Source organism: Pseudophryne corroboree, chromosome 8 (assembly GCF_028390025.1).
Source record: "Pseudophryne corroboree isolate aPseCor3 chromosome 8, aPseCor3.hap2, whole genome shotgun sequence".
Taxonomy (NCBI): Eukaryota; Metazoa; Chordata; class Amphibia; order Anura; family Myobatrachidae; genus Pseudophryne; species Pseudophryne corroboree.
Genome location: NC_086451.1, coordinates 386266854 through 386283183, shown reverse-complemented (window position 1 = coordinate 386283183; position 16330 = coordinate 386266854).

The window sequence follows — 16330 nt, the reverse complement described above, 5'->3', positions numbered from 1 at the left end:
ACCGTTTGGTGCAAATCTGCTGTCGCTTTATTATATTCCATTGTTATCCTGAGGATTAGGAGAAATACCGTTATCAACGGTAAGTTCTTACCATAACGTATATTTCATGAGTGATACACTTCATTAGTCTCTGCATGCCTTCCCCTAAACCTGTCTGGTCAGAATTTGGCCAACAAAGCATGGAGAGAGATAAAATACCTACCAATCAGCTCCTAACTGTCATTTATAAAACAGCCTGTAAAATGACAGAAGATGATTGGCTGGTAGTTTAGCTTTCTCCACAGTTTGATACATCTCCCCTATAATATGTAATCCAGGAGAATGTTGTTATGGCATACGTGCATGATGTTGACATGGACAGAACACCGACATTGTGAATGTCAACAAACAATTTTAGGGTTAGTTAATAAGTTTATGTAAAAAAAAAAACCACATTTTACATTTCGACACTGAATGTCAACTTTGTACCACACCTATTCTCATTTGTAATTCTAGCAATTCTTGCCTTCCACTGAAGTCTTCATTTGTAATTCATTGGGAAATATTCTTATTGCTTAATCCACTGGAAAATGTTTTGTTTTTGTATCCTCTTCTAGGTATAGAGCGGTAGTCCAGGCTCTGTAAACTGCTTACTATGCTAACCACAATTTGATAGGCTGGTTGTGAGTTATCCCAGGGACATGATCACTCACCAATAGATATTATTCACTATTGATGCTCAGCTTCATATCATAGGCTTATACATTTAAATTTGTTTCAATATGTAGTCCACAACTCCAAAGAATGAATGGGCCATTGACATTAATGGTAAAATATAACAACACTAGTGTAATTGCTGTTGTTGGCCCTAATGTGTACCATGCAGATAAATGGATTTTTTGTTTTAAGTACATGATGGCATGATTTGAATGCATTAAAATGGAGCAATCACAGCACAATGCAAAGTATTCAGGCGCAAGGAAGAACATAAATGGAGATGGACACAGAAGAGCAATGACCATTTTACAAAAAGCTGCATCCAAGCAGAGTGTTCACTCACCGGTGGGCAGGGCTGCCATCAGGTGGGTGCTGGTCTGCGGGATCCAGACTGACCAGAGGGCGCTTAACCCACTGATGATACTAGCTGCAGCCATGCACACTGTTCTGTTTCCTTCTGTGCTAGAAGGGAATAGTTAGCCTTGGCAATGGGTGCACAAAGCAATGGAATCCAGACCTGTCTCTTTGTACAGGCCTGTCGGGAAGACTAAGCTATGCCCCCTGCTGCCTATAAAGAGTGCCCCTAGTGCCATGTATCAACTATTATCCTATTATTAAAGCCAAAGTAATGCAAACAATGTCTTTCCATCTTTTGTGATCATCTATTCAGTGATCACCCAGCGGGTGATAAAAGCCTCCCCCAACTGCTCCCCCGCCCGCGGGACACTGTGACCTGCGGGAGGGACAGCGGGACAGTGTCCGAACAGCGGGACTGTCCCGCTGAAATCGGGACAGTTGGGAGGTATGTGCAAGCTGATGCGCTGTGTGCTCTAGCAGCGAGCACCGGAGGGGGGAGTTTTCACTATCCTGCTTCGGCATACCTGCATAAGTGTGGTTACAGTACAGTACATTTCTCTAACGTCCTAGTGGATGCTGGGGACTCCGTAAGGACCATGGGGAATAGACGGGCTCCGCAGGAGACTGGGTACTCTAAGAAAGATTTAGTACTACTGGTGTGCACTGGCTCCTCCCTCTATGCCCCTCCTCCAGACCTCAGTTAGAATCTGTGCCCGGCCAGAGCTGGGTGCTTTTAGTGAGCTCTCCTGAGCTTGCTAATAAGAAAGTATTTTAGTTAGGTTTTTTATTTTCAGAGAGCTTCTGCTGGCAACAGACTCTCTGCTACGTGGGACTGAGGGGAGAGAAGCAAACCTACTAACTGCGGCTAGGTTGCGCTTCTTAGGCTACTGGACACCATTAGCTCCAGAGGGATCGAACACAGGACCTGACCTTGTCGTCCGTTCCCGGAGCCGCGCCGCCGTCCCCCTCGCAGAGCCAGAAGACAGAAGCCGGCGGGTTGAAGCAAGAAGACGTCAAAATCGGCGGCAGAAGACTCCTGTCTTCATATGAGGTAGCGCACAGCACTGCAGCTGTGTGCCATTGCGCCCACACTAACCCACACACTCCGGTCACTGTAGGGTGCAGGGCGCAGGGGGGGGGGGGCGCCCTGGGCAGCAATTGATTACCTCCTGGCAAAAAGCAGCATATATACAGTTGGACACTGTTATATGCATGAGCCCCCGCCATTCATTTTACACAAAATCGCGGCAGAAGCCCGCCGCAGAGGGGGCGGGGCCTTCTTCTTCAGCACTCACCAGCGCCATTTTCTCTCCACAGCTCCGCTGAGAGGAAGCTCCCCAGGCTCTCCCCTGCACGATAGAGAGGGTGAAAAAGAGAGGGGGGGCACATAAATTTGGCGTAAAAACAATATATACAGCAGCTACTGGGTTAACACTAAGTTACTGTGTGATTCCTGGGTCATATAGCACTGGGGTGTGTGCTGGCATACTCTCTCTCTGTCTCTCCAAAGGGCCTTGTGGGGGAACTGTCTTCAAATAGAGCATCCCCTGTGTGTGTGGTGTGTCGGTACATATGTGTCGACATGTCTGAGGTAAAAGGCTCCCCTAAGGAGGAGATAGAGCAAATATGTGTGTGAGAGGGTGTCTCTGTCGACAACGCCGACACCTGTTTGGATATGTGTAAGTGCTGAGGTGAATTTATTGCACAAAAGATTAGAGAACAGACAGGAAATCTACCCATGTCTGTCCCTATGTCACAGAGACCTTCAGAGTCTCACAATGCTCACTATCCAAAATAATAAACACTGATATCGACACGGAGTTTGACTCCAGTGTCGACTACGATAATGCAAAGTTACAGCCAAAATGGCTGAAAGGTATTCAATATATGATTATTGTAATAAAAGATGATTTGCATATCACTGATGACTCATTTGTCCCTGACACAAGGGTACACATGTTAAGGGGAAGAAAGCTGAGGTAAATTTCCCTCCTCTCATGAGGAAAAAGAGCGGGAATCTCCAGACAAGAGACTGCAGCTTCCCACAAAAGATTCTCAGGCAGTATCCTTTCCCCACTAGGGCCAGGATGTGATGGGAATCTTCCCCTAGGGTGTCACGTTTGCACAGAAGGTAGCACTAGCTATTCTCAGGGATCCTGCAGATAGCGTGCACATTCTAGTACACTACTCAGACCGGCGATTGTGTCGGCATGGGTTTATAGCGCTGTGGCAGCGTGGACAGGTACTTTATCAGCAGAGATTGAGAGCCTAGTATGCATATATATATATATATATATATATATGTATATGTATATATATATATTAAAGATGCTGTCTTAAGAGATGGGTTTATATATAAAACATGCCCAAAGAGACATGGGTATACTGGGTCCTAGAGTCAAAGCTATGTCGATTTCTACTTGACGTGTCCTGTAGAATATGCAATGGACAGATGATGCCGACTTAAGAGGCATATGGAAGGCTGAGGATTGTGTGGAGAAAGGTTCTCGGACCTGGTCTCCACAGCTATAGCTGGTAATTCTAATATTTTGCCTTATATTCCTGCACAGCCTAGGAAAGCACGACGTTATTAAATGCAGCCTTTTAAATAAAGAAACAAGAAAGTCCAAGGTGCGTCCTTTCTTGCCAGAGGCGGGGGCAGAGAAAAGAAGCTGCACAACACAGCTAGTTCCTAGGAACAGAAGTCCTCCCCGGCCTCTACAAAAATCCACCGCATGTCGCTGGGGCTCCACAGGCGGAGCTAGGCCCGGTGGGGGCACGCCTTCGTAAGTTCAGCCACAAGTGGGTTCACTCCCTGTTAGATCCCTGGGCAATAGATATTGTGTCTCAGGGATACAAGCTGGACTTTGAGAAGATGCCCCCTCACCGACGGCCTGGCCGGCTTCCCCCCACGAGAGGGAAACAGTGTTAACTGCAATTCACAAATTGTATCTTCAACAAGGTGGTGGTCAAGGTTCCCCTCCCTCAACAAGGAGGGGGTTATTATTCGACCATGTTGTAGTCCCGAAACCAGACGGTTCGGTCGGACCCATATTGAATTTAAAATCCCTGAACCTGAAAGGGTTCAAGTTCAAGATGGAATCGCTAAGAGCGGTTATTGCAAGCCTGAAAGGGGGAGATTTTATGGTGACTCGGGACATAAAGGATGCATACCTTCATGTCCCCATTTATCCACCTCATCAGGCGTACCTCAGAATGGCGGTACGGGGTTGTCATTACCAATTTCAGACGTTGCCGTTTGGTCTCTCCACGGCCTTGAGAATATTCACCAAGGTAATGGCGGAAATGATGGTGCTCCTGCGGAAGCAAGGTGTCACTATTATCACGTACTTGGACGATCTCCTCATAAAAGCGAGATCAAGAGAGCAGTTGCTGAACAGCGTATCACTTTCTCTGGAAGTGTAACGGCAACACGGCTGGATTCTATATATTCCAAGTCGCAGTTGGTTCTTACAGCTCATCTGCCTCTCCTAGGCATGATCCTAGACTCAGACCAGAAAAGGGGTTATCTCCCGATAGAGAGAGCTCAGGAGCTCGTGACACTGGTCAGGAATCTATTAAAACCAAAACAGGTGTCAGTGCATCACTGCACTCGAGTCCTGGGAAGGAGGGTGGCATCATACGAGGCCATTCCCTTCGGCAGGTTCCATACGAGGACCTTCCAATGGGACTTACTGGACAAGTGGTCCGGATCACATCTTCAGATGCATTGGTAAATCACCCTATCCCCCAGAGCCAGGGTGTCTCTCCTGTGGTGACTGCAGAGTGCTCACCGTATCGAAGGTCGCAGATTCGGCATTCAGGACTGGGTCCTGGTGACCACGGATGCAAGCCTCCGAGGGTGGGGGGCAGTCACACAGGGAAGAAATTTCCAAGGGCTGTGGTCAAGGCAGGAGACTTGCCTTCACATCAATATCCTGGAACTAAGGGCCATATACAACGCCCTAAGTCAAGCGGAGACCCTGCTTCGCGACCAACCGGGTCTGATTCAGTCAGACAATATCACGGCAGTGGCTCGTGTAAACCGCCAAGGCGGCACAAGGAGCAGGGTGGCGATGGTAGAAACCACCAGAATTCTTCGCTGGGCGGAGAATCACGCAAGCGCACTTTCAGTAGTGTTCATTCCGGGTGTGGGCAACTGGGAAGCTGACTTCCTCAGCAGGCACGACCTCCACCCGGGAGAGTGGGGACTTCATCAAGAAGTCTTCGCGCAGATTGTAGGTCGGTGGGAACTGCCACTGGTGGACATGATGGCATCCCTCCTCAACAAAAAGCTACAGAGGTATTGCGCCAGGTCAAGGGACTCTCAGGCGATAGCTGTAGACGCACTGGTGACACCGTGGATGTATCAGTCGGTTTATGTGTTTCCTCCTTTTCCTCTCTTACCCAAGGTGCTGAGAATCATAAGGAAAAGAGGAGTGAGAACAATACTCATTGTTCCGGATTGGCCAAGAAGGACTTGGTATCCAGAGCTGCAAGAAATGCTCACAGAGGACCCATGGCCTCTGCCTCTAGGGCAGGATCTGTTGCAGCAGGGACCTTGTATGTTCCAAGACTTACCGCAGCTGCGTTTGACGGCATGGCGGTGGGACGCCGGATCCTAGTAGAAAAGAGGGATTCCGGATGAGGTTATTCCTACGCTGATAAGGGCTAGGAAGGACGTGACGGCTAAACTTTATCACCGTATACGGCGAAAATATGTTGCTGGGTGTGAGGCCAGGAATGCCTCTACAGAGGAAGTCCAGCTGGGCCGTTTCCTTCACTTCCTACAGTCGGGAGTGACTTTGGGCCTAGAATTGGGGTACATTAAGGTCCAGATTTCGGCCCGATCCATTTTCTTTCATACAAAACCTAGCTTCTCTACCTGAAGTTCAGACATTTGTAAAGGGAGTGCTGCATATTCAGCCCCTTTTTTGTGCCACCAGTGGCACCTTGGGATCTTAACGTGGTGTTGAGTTTCCTGAAATCTCACTGGTTTGAGCCGCTTAAGACCGTGGAGTTAAAATATCTCACGTGGAAAGTGGTCAAAAATTGGCGGCTTTGTCATGTAAAAGCCCCTATCTGGTTTTCCATATGGACAGGGCAGAATTACGGACTCATCCGCAATTTCTGCCAAAGGTGGTGTCATCTTTTCATGTGAACCAACCTATTGTGGTGCCTGCGGCTACTCGTGACTTGGAGGATTCCAAGTTACTAGATGTAGTCAGGGCTTTGAAGATTTATGTAGCCAGATCGGCTGGAGTCAGGAAACCTGACTCGCTGTTTATCCTGTAAGCATCCATCAAGCTGGGTGCTCCTGCTTCAAAGCAAACTATTGCTCGCTGGATCTGTAACACGATTCAGCAGGCTCATTCTGCGGCTGGCTTGCCGCCTCCAAAATCAGTAAAAAAAGCCCATTCCACAAGGAAGGTGGGCTCTTCTTGGGCGGCTGCCCGAGGGGTCTCGGCATTACAGCTTTGCCGAGCAGCTACTTGGTCGGGTTCAAACACTTTTGCAAAGTTCTACAAGTTTGATACCCTGGCTGAGGAGGACCTTGTGTTTGCTCATTCGGTGCTGCAGAGTCATCCGCACTCTCCCGCCCGTTTGGGAGCTTTGGTATAATCCCCATGGTCCTTACGGAGTCCCCAGCATCCACTAGGACGTTAGAGAAAATAAGATTTTACTCACCGGTAAATCTATTTCTCGTAGTCCGTAGTGGATGCTGGGCGCCCGTCCCAAGTGCGGACTTCTTCTGCAATACGTGTATATAGTTATTGCTTAAATAAGGGTTATGTATGGTTGCATCAGGTTTGTCTGATGCTCTGTTGTTGTTCATACTGTTGACTGGGTATGTTATCACAAGTTATACGGTGTGATTGGTGTGGCTGGTATGAGTCTTACCCTGGATTCCAAAATCCTTTCCTTGTAATATCAGCTCTTCCGGGCACAGTTTCCTTAACTGAGGTCTGGAGGAGGGGCATAGAGGGAGGAGCCAGTGCACACCAGTAGTACTAAATCTTTCTTAGAGTGCCCAGTCTCCTGCGGAGCCCGTCTATTCCCCATGGTCCTTACAGAGTCCCCAGCATCCACTACGGACTACGAGAAATAGATTTACCGCTGAGTAAAATCTTATTTTTCCCCCTTATTGACACCCTCTGTTGATAATTTCTATTCTACTAAAAGCATACCTTGTAAGTGCCCTTCCAACTGTCATGCTTTATTATAAATGTCACATTAATACTACATTCACAGGGCTCTGAAATATTCACCATGATGCGTTGCTGTTATCAATCTGGTACATTATACTGCATGCACCATTGGTATTTACTATATATATTTATAAAGGTGACCAAGCCAACCATTAAAACAGACTCCAACCACTGCATTTCCCCAGGATGGCATTTCATGGCCCAGTGTGATAGGGAGCTGCCAAATGAACTGCATGATGGGAATTGGTGTTCTACTGGGATCTTTCCATTGCAAGGTCATGCGATGGATTTATCAAAAATGCTATTCAATAATATCAATAAGCAATAGCATGATGTAAAAGATCAGTGAGAATACTGGTCAAGTAGCAGATTGAGCAATAACTGAACTAACAAGGTTGTTATCAATACCATGTTATGCATCACTCTGTTAAAAAATAATTTCTCTTACGTCCTAGTGGATACTGGGGTCTTGTACTTTAGTACCATGGGGTACAGATTGGGTCCACTGGAGCCTGGCACTTTAAAAACTTTTACTGTGTGCATGTGTTTGCTGGCTCCTCCCTTCAGACTCAGTTTCGAAAAATGTGCCCGAGGAGCCGGGTGCACTTCTCTGGATCTCCAGAGATTTTTCTTTTAAGTTTATTATTTTCAGGTAGTTCTGGTTGGCAACCAGACTACCTGCTTTGTGGGACTTAGAGGGGGACCGAACCAACCTCCTTAGGGTTAATGGTTCGTAATCCCGGCTGACAGGACACTGAGCTCCTCAGGTGCTGCTGATCACAGTCCTTTAGTGTGTGTGCAGTAGCGGATCTTGCCACGGGCAAGCAGGACTTTTGCCCGGGGCGCCGCCTTCCGGAGGGCGCCATCCGGAGGGCGCCGCACCAGGGCAAGATCCGCTGCTGCTGTGCTGCCTGCTGCCCCCCGCTGCCGCTGGCCGCTGTGAATGGAAACGAGTTTCCCTTCGTGGAGAGGTCCTTTACTGTGCGGTGTGCGATGACGTCATCGCGCACCGCACAGCAAAGGTCCTCTCCACGAAGGGAACTAGACGCTACGCGTCTAGTTCCCTTCGTGGAGAGGACCTTTGCTGTGCGGTGCGCGATGACGTCATTGCGCACCGCACATTAAAGGACCTCTCCACGAAGGGCTTCACAGCGGCCAGCGGCAGCGGGGGGCACATTTCAGAGCGCTACAGTGGTCTGTACAGGGGGCGTAAATGACCACGCCCCCTGTACGAAGCCACGCCCCCCATTGCCGCCCGGGGCGCGCAAAGCCCCAGAACCGGCCCTGTGTGTGTGCCCACGCCGGCAGCTAGCCACCACCCTCTAACAGATACCAAAGATCCAGGTGCGGTGAGTGTTACACCAGGGTCCCTGTTAGCGGGTCCCCGGTGCACTGTTGGCGGCAAGTCACGCGGTGGTCACGGGCCCGGAGCTCACGGGCCCGCTGACAAACTGGCTCTGGGCTGCAAGGCTTTGTGTGGACTGTATATGGATATATAATGTTATTTTTAACATTGCCATTATAAAATCACTGTCCGGGACCGCGTGCTATTACAGGTGGCGGGGCATTCGAGAGCGGGAACAGAGGCGGGAAGGAGCCATTTCCTGCTGCTGTGGATCATCATGCTGCATGAAAGCTGCTCCTCCAGGGACCCATGCTGCTACAGACTGTAAACTGGTACCAGGGGGTCATAGAAGGGGGGAGCACGCCAGCAGTAGCACCGCTGAACTCCTATCAGGTCATACACCAGTGGCGTAACTAGAAATATTTCTCCCCCAAGCCAAAAAATTCTCTGGCACCCCCCCCCCCCCCCACCACCACCACCATCACCATCATAATTGGCACTAGTAAAGCGCAAAATAAGGGGTGTGGCTTTGTTGAAATGGGCGTGGCTTTGCATAAAGAGGCGTGGCATTGCAGGACAAGACTACCTTATACCCCAGTTTTGCAACCTGCACGCCCAGACGTTAGCCACCACAGGAAAGAAAAAGAATACTGATTCATGCCCCTTACATTATTTGTCATTTTTCCTCCTTATAGTAATGCCCAGTATACATTGTGCCACATACTGCAATGGCCCTTAGACATTATGCCACACACAATAATGCACATGACACAATATGCACACACCGTAATACCCCCGACACATTATGCCACACACCGTAATGCCTGTGACACATTATGACAGGAATCGCAATGCCCGTTATACATTATGCTACACACTGCAATGCCCCTGATACATTATAGCACATACAATGCCTGTGACACATTATGACACACACCGCGATGTCCCTGAGACATTATATCACATACTACAATGCCCGTGATATAGTATACCACACCGTAATGCCTGTGACACATACCGCAATGCCCGTTATACCCTATGCCACACAACGCAATGCCCATTATACATTATGCCACACTGCAATGCTCCCGAGACATTATACCACATACCACAATGCCCGTGATATAGTATGCCACACACCGTAATGCCTGTCACACATTATGACCCACACCGCAATGTCCGTGATACATTATGCCACACACTGCAATGCCCATTACACATTAAGTCCTACAGTAAGGCTTCTAATTACTTTTAAATTACCTACAAAAAAAATTGAGAGATCACGTCTGCGCTCGTCAGGATAAACTACTAAGGGGGATGAAGTTAAGTATGTACAGTGTCTAAGAGAAAATTAATAAAGTATGGGTTACGTGGTGTTGTTACAATATGTAGAACCGTTTTCTTCCTGTCTGTGTCTTAATTTCTAGTTCTCCGAGTTGATACTGGAATGAATGAATGTTCACGATCACGTCCAAGTGGACGTGATCGTGAACATTCATTCATTCCAGTATCAACTCGGAGAACTAGAAATTAAGACACAGACAGGAAGAAAACGGTTCTACATATTGTAACAACACCACGTAACCCATACTTTATTAATTTTCTCTTAGACACTGTACATACTTAACTTCATCCCCCTTAGTAGTTTATCCTGACGAGCGCAGACGTGATCTCTCAATTTTTTTTGTGTGTATTCATGTTCTAGGGAGTTGAGTGACTCCCTGTAGATATCACCACTGCGACTCTCGAGGGCGCGGCAATCCTTCAAATAACCTTCTCGACTTTTAAATTACCTGCTCGTTGCCAGGGGTTTCATGCTCTTGGTTCCATGCACGGTGCCAGGGTTTTTCATGCTCAGGGTGTCATGCTCGTTGCCAGGGGTTTCATGCACTGGGTGTCATGCTCGTTGCTAGGGGGTAATGCTTGTTGCTAGGGCTGTGCTCCCAGTGCCACATATGCCCCCAGTGCCAGATATTCCCCCACAGTGCTAGGTACACACATGCCCCCAATGCCAAAATAACCCCCCCCCCCCCCGTGCCAGGTACACATATACCCCCCAGTGCCAAATATGCTCCCCCAGTGCAAATTATGCGTTTTTTTTTTCTTCAAGTAACGTGGATTACAAAGAAAGAAGAGGACCGATCTACACAGGATTGTTGTGAGTGTAATTTTATTTACAGGTACCCCGTGGATTCTACGTGGAGAAGGGGACCGACTCTTCGTGTCAACATAGGTAAGTATGTATGAATGTAAGTGTGCATGTATGTAATAAAGTTGTACTGTTACGGTGTGTGCGTTGTTTTTATGGGGGTATTTTTTGTAGTAGAACTATAGGTACCAGTGGGCCCGTTTCCCCCCCGCATGCTGGTACTTGTGGTTCTCCAAGTACCAGCTTGCGGGGAAGGCTTGCTGGGACTTGTGGTTCTGCTGCAAAAAAACAATATTCTTTTTTTTGTCACAAAAGGCTATCAGCCCCCCATCCGCCGCCCTTGGATGGGGGGGACAGTCTCAGGCTTCACCCCTGGTCCTTGGGTGGCTGGAAGGGGGAACCCCTTGATTTAAGGGGTCCACACTCCTTCAGGGTACCCCGGCCAGGGGTGACTAGTTGGGGATTTAATGCCACGGCCGCAGGGACCTATATAAAAGTGTCCCCCGGCTGTGGCATTCTCTCTCTGACTGGTGGAGCCCGGTGCTGGTGGAAAAAATACGGGGGACCCCTACGTCTTTTGTCTCCCGTATTTTTTGCACCAGGACCAGGCGCAGAGCCCGGTGCTGGTTGTTAAAATATGGGGGAACCCCTGTCAATTTCCCCCCCATATTTTTACAACCAGGACCGGCTCAAAGAGCCCGAGGCTGGTTATGCTTAGGAGGGGGGACCACACGCATTTTTTTCCAGGAATTTTAACACTTTCAATACCCCTTCCAACTGAAAAACATGCACTGATCTCTCCATATTATTGTAGTTAGTAAAAAAAAAAATATTCTTTTAAAAAAATCGATTAAATAATACTTGTGGCTCCTAAATAGACAAACCAAGTAGATAATCCCTTCTAATATAAATAGATATGCTATTAGCAATCAAGAAAGCACCCAAAAATACATGTTTTAACAAAAAATTTATTAGATCACGACAGAAAAATGAGGCGAAATGACTGTCGAAAAGCACTGTTGTCGAATCGACATTCTTCAATTGAATATACTTTTGTCGAAAAGCTGCATTTTAACATTGCAGACATGTCGAATTGAAAAAATGTCGAATTGAAAAAAAGTCGAAAATGAAACGGCAGTTTTTTTGTCAAAGTACTGTATTGAATTGTCAAATCAAATTCGACAGGTTTTTTGTGTCGAAAATGACCCTCTGCCGCTCCAAGAAAATCTTCTTCAGCAAGATCCGTTCGTCTATCCAGACTTACAGTGGCTACGTTTGACGGCTTGGAAGTTGAGAGAAGAAGTTGAGAGGGAGATTCTAGCAAAGAAAGGTCTCCCCTCTCAGGTTATTCCACCATGGTCCAGGCTAGGAAGATGGTTACGTCAAAACACGATCATTGTATCTGGAAAAAGTATGTTCTGGTGTGAAAATAGAAAGGTCTCTCCTGTGGAGTTTAAACTTGGTCGTTTTCTGCTTTTCCTACAAGCGGGAGTGGATATGGCCCTATGTCTAGACTCCATTAAAGTCCAGATTTCGGCGCTCTCTATTTTCTTCCAGAAATAACTTGCCCTATTACCAGAAGTACAGATTTTCATGAAGGGAGTTCTTCATATGCAACCACCCTTTGTTCCTCCCACGGCTCCGTGGGATCTCAATCTGGTGCTGTCCTTTCTCCAATCGGATTGGTTTGAACCCTTACATAGGGTGGAATTGAAATTTCTCAACTGGAAGACGGTGATGTTATTGGCGTCTGCCAGACGTGTCTCTGAATTAGGGGCCTTATCCTGTAAAAGCCCTTGCTTGATTTTTCATGAAGGCAGAGCGGAACTTTGGACCCGTCCTTAGTTTTTGCCTAAAGTGGTGTCTGCCTTTCATGTGAACCAGCCTATTGTGGTTCCAGTGTTGTCTGACGCTTCTGTGGGCCCCGAGTCCTTGGATGTGGTCAGGGCTCTGAAGATTTATGTCAAAAGGACGGCACATCATCAGAAATCTGACTCGCTGTTTGTCCTTTATGATGCCTCCGAGATTGGTCGGCCAGCTTCTAAGCAATTTATTGCTCATTGGCTCAGGTTGACCATTCAACAGGACTATACTTCTGCGGCTCTGCCCTTGCTGACATCTACTCATGCCCATTCGACGAGGTCGGTGGGATCCTCCTGGGCAGCTGCCTGGGGTGTCTCGGCCCTACAATTGTACCGAGCTGCAACTTGGTCTGGATCGAACACGTTTGTTAAATTCTATAGGTTCGATACCTTGGCCAAGGATGACCTTCAGTTTGGTCAGCCGGATTTGCAGGGGTCTTAGCACTCTCCCGCCTGTTTGGGAGCTTTGGGACTTCCCCATGGTACTAAAGTACAAAACCCCAGTATCCACTAGGACGTAAGAGAAAATAGGAATTTAATACCTACCAGTAATTCCTTTTCTCCTAGTCCGTAATGGATACTGGGTGCCCGCCTCAGTGCTTCGTTCCTACTTAACTGTGTAAGTTTTTGGATGGACCGATGTTGCGGTCCTCTTCCATTGTGTGGATAGCTGTGCTATCCTGGTTAGATTGGTGTTGCTATCCTCTGTTCTTGTTAGCGCCCTCCTTTTGTTTATGGTTGTGTGTTGTCTTATTGCCTCACTGCTGTTGTTTTGTTCTTCTCTCAGATTATGTCCGTCTCCTCGGGCACAGTTTCCTAGACTGAGTCTGATAGGAGGGGCATAGAGGGGAGGAGCCAGCACACACATGCACACACTAAAAGTTTTTAAAGTGCCAGGCTCCAGTGGACCTGATCTATACCCCATGGTACTAAAGTACAAGACTCCAGTATCCACTACAGACTAGGAGAAAAGGATTACCGGTAGGTATTAAATTCCTATTTTCTCATGATCAAAGTGGGCAGAAATCGTGTAACCAGACAGGCTCACACCCTGATCCGACCAGCAATGACAAGACATAAATGCAATGGGTGTGTAGAGCTAGGAGGATCATATGCAAACACAGGGGGGGGTTCCAGTTGACCACATCTGTGCACAAGTGACATTCGGTGAGATTAATGGCTGGGGAGGCAGTGGCTGGTACCAGAACCAGATTTACACACAATATATGAGCCCAAGGGTGCATGTGGGCATTAGATACAAGTGCAGCAGTTTATACTGCTGGAAACTTGATGAGATTTGATCAGAGATGTGCGGACAAGGCAGGCAGGTGAGGCAGTGCTACACCTGTCATAGGCCACTATACTCCAGAGTTTTGACTATAAATATGATTAGAATAATACATTTTTTATTTTTTTCCCCAAAAAATATTTTTATTGATTCTGAAGCATATCAGGTACATCATTAAACAATTTGATAACAAATGAGATAATTGAGTACAATCAATAATAATTCACCAAACGAATTGTATGTAATTAGCAAACGTAAGATACATTAGCAAAGAATTAAAAATAGAAGGTAGGGGTATCATTAACTGCAAGCCTCGTTAAGTGCCACGAGGTAGATGAGAAACATTGATGAAGCAATTGTTATGTCTGTGTAGGGAGCACAGTTATATAACTCTCCCAAAAGAGTTTTTAGTAATATGTCGACGGCGATATCAGGAAAGTGGTGCAACTACTTGGGCAAGCCAGTCTGGAGTGTGTTCTAATCTAAATTGCTACGTAAAAAGGTATAGTGCAGTGATGGCTAACCTTGACACTCCAGCTGTTGTTGAACTACACATCCTAGCGTGCCCTGCTACAGTTTTGCTATTTGGCCATGCTAAAACTGATGCAGGGCATGCTGGGATGTGTAGTTCAACATCAGCTGGAGTGTCAAGGTTAGCCATCACTGGTATAGTGGCTAGACCAATGGTTCCCAAACTGTGTGCCGTGGCACCCTGGTGTGCTCAGGGCACTTGCAGGGGTGCCTTGGATTGGTGGTTCAGGACCAATTATATTTATTTATGGTCAATGTAATAGGCATAACCAGTGCTGGTGGCTGCCAATCATAAACTATGTGGATAAACAGAAGCAAATCTTGTCCCTCACCACACAATTGAGCCTAAGGATGACATATAAACACAATTTACTTAATTTAATATTTCTTTATAATTTTCTCAATAAAAACTTTTGACCTAGGGGCGCCGTGAAAAAAATTCTGATACTCTAGGGCGCTGTGATTCAAAAACGGTTGGGAACCACTGGGCTAGACATTGCCTTATATACTGATGGAGATACAGAAAAATAAAGTGTATTCAGGGCACTGTCGCAATCATGCAGTGGGATGTAATGGAGTCCGAGATCGCGGGAGGTGCAGGATGCTGGAAAATCTCGGCCGCATAGTTTTGCCTTGTAAGTGATTGCCCCCTTTACAAAAAAAAATAAATAATAATAATTCAAATAGGTACCTGCAGAATCCAATTAACTTTTTTTTTTTTTTTTTGTTACTCACACCGCTGGGATTTCAGAGCTGAAAAACCTGCAGCATGAGTAGAAAAATAAAATAATGATATCCATCCAGTGGTCTCCCCTTCATCTTTACACTGTGGAGGGGGTTGCTGGAAGATGTAGTACACACACACACACACAATGATTTTTCCTAAAAATAACGATTTTAGTAAAAAATCAGACTTGCTCTGGGGGTGCGTGAAAAGTCTCCTTTTCTCTCCTCTAATTGAATAGGAAAGCCCTGCAGCTGCGGGAAAGACCCTGCCCCGCAGTTATTTTTGCATTCCCCGACCCAAATTTACTTCCCCATATAGCTTGTTATGTGCAAATTATGCCCTCTTCATGGGCTGACTGCACTCGCTCTAAAATCATACTTTTGCAATACCCACTATACGTTTGCCCCTGATGATGTAACATCAAGTATAACCCTGCTTTTGGAAACAGTAACAGGTGAGACAGCAGCATATAGTGGTGGAAGTTTCTGGAACAGCTATGCTGACAAGGAAAATAATGAAGAATTATACAGAGTTTCCTTGTAAGGAAGATAGTAAATAACACATAACATTGAAGAAGATGGTGATGGAGGTTGTAGTCCCAACACTAATATTTGCAGTATAATGAAAACAATGATGTGGGTCATAGTCCCAGTATATATAATAAATATTTAGCAAAAGACAATGATGAGGGTAGTAATGACTTTCAACAAGAATAAACAGAAGTGTATAAATGAGTGAAGGAGTCCCAGCAGCTGAGGGCAGTGCTTGTGGTTAGCTCTATGCAGTGCCCGATGCTGGACTCCGGAGAGGTAAGTATTAAGAAACGGGTGTGGCATCGGCCCCTCTGGACCTAGGGGCCTGTGTGCACCGCACTCATTGCACCCATTATAGAAACGCCAATGCAGGGCCGGCTCCAGGCATGTTCGACTAGAGCGGCCGCGCGGGGCGCCACTCTTACAGGGCGCCGCACGCTGCGGCCGCCATATTCCTGCCTGGAGCCAGCCTCTGTGTGTCCCACTCCCGGCCGCTTGTGTGCGCTATGCAGCGCGCTGTGCGGCGCCGGCGTCTGACGTTGGACGCCGGCGCCGCGCAGCGTGCATAGCGTGCAGACAGTTTCGATCCTCCGTCCGCGGCCCGCCCGCGCCCACAGCAGTATTCCCTGCTCC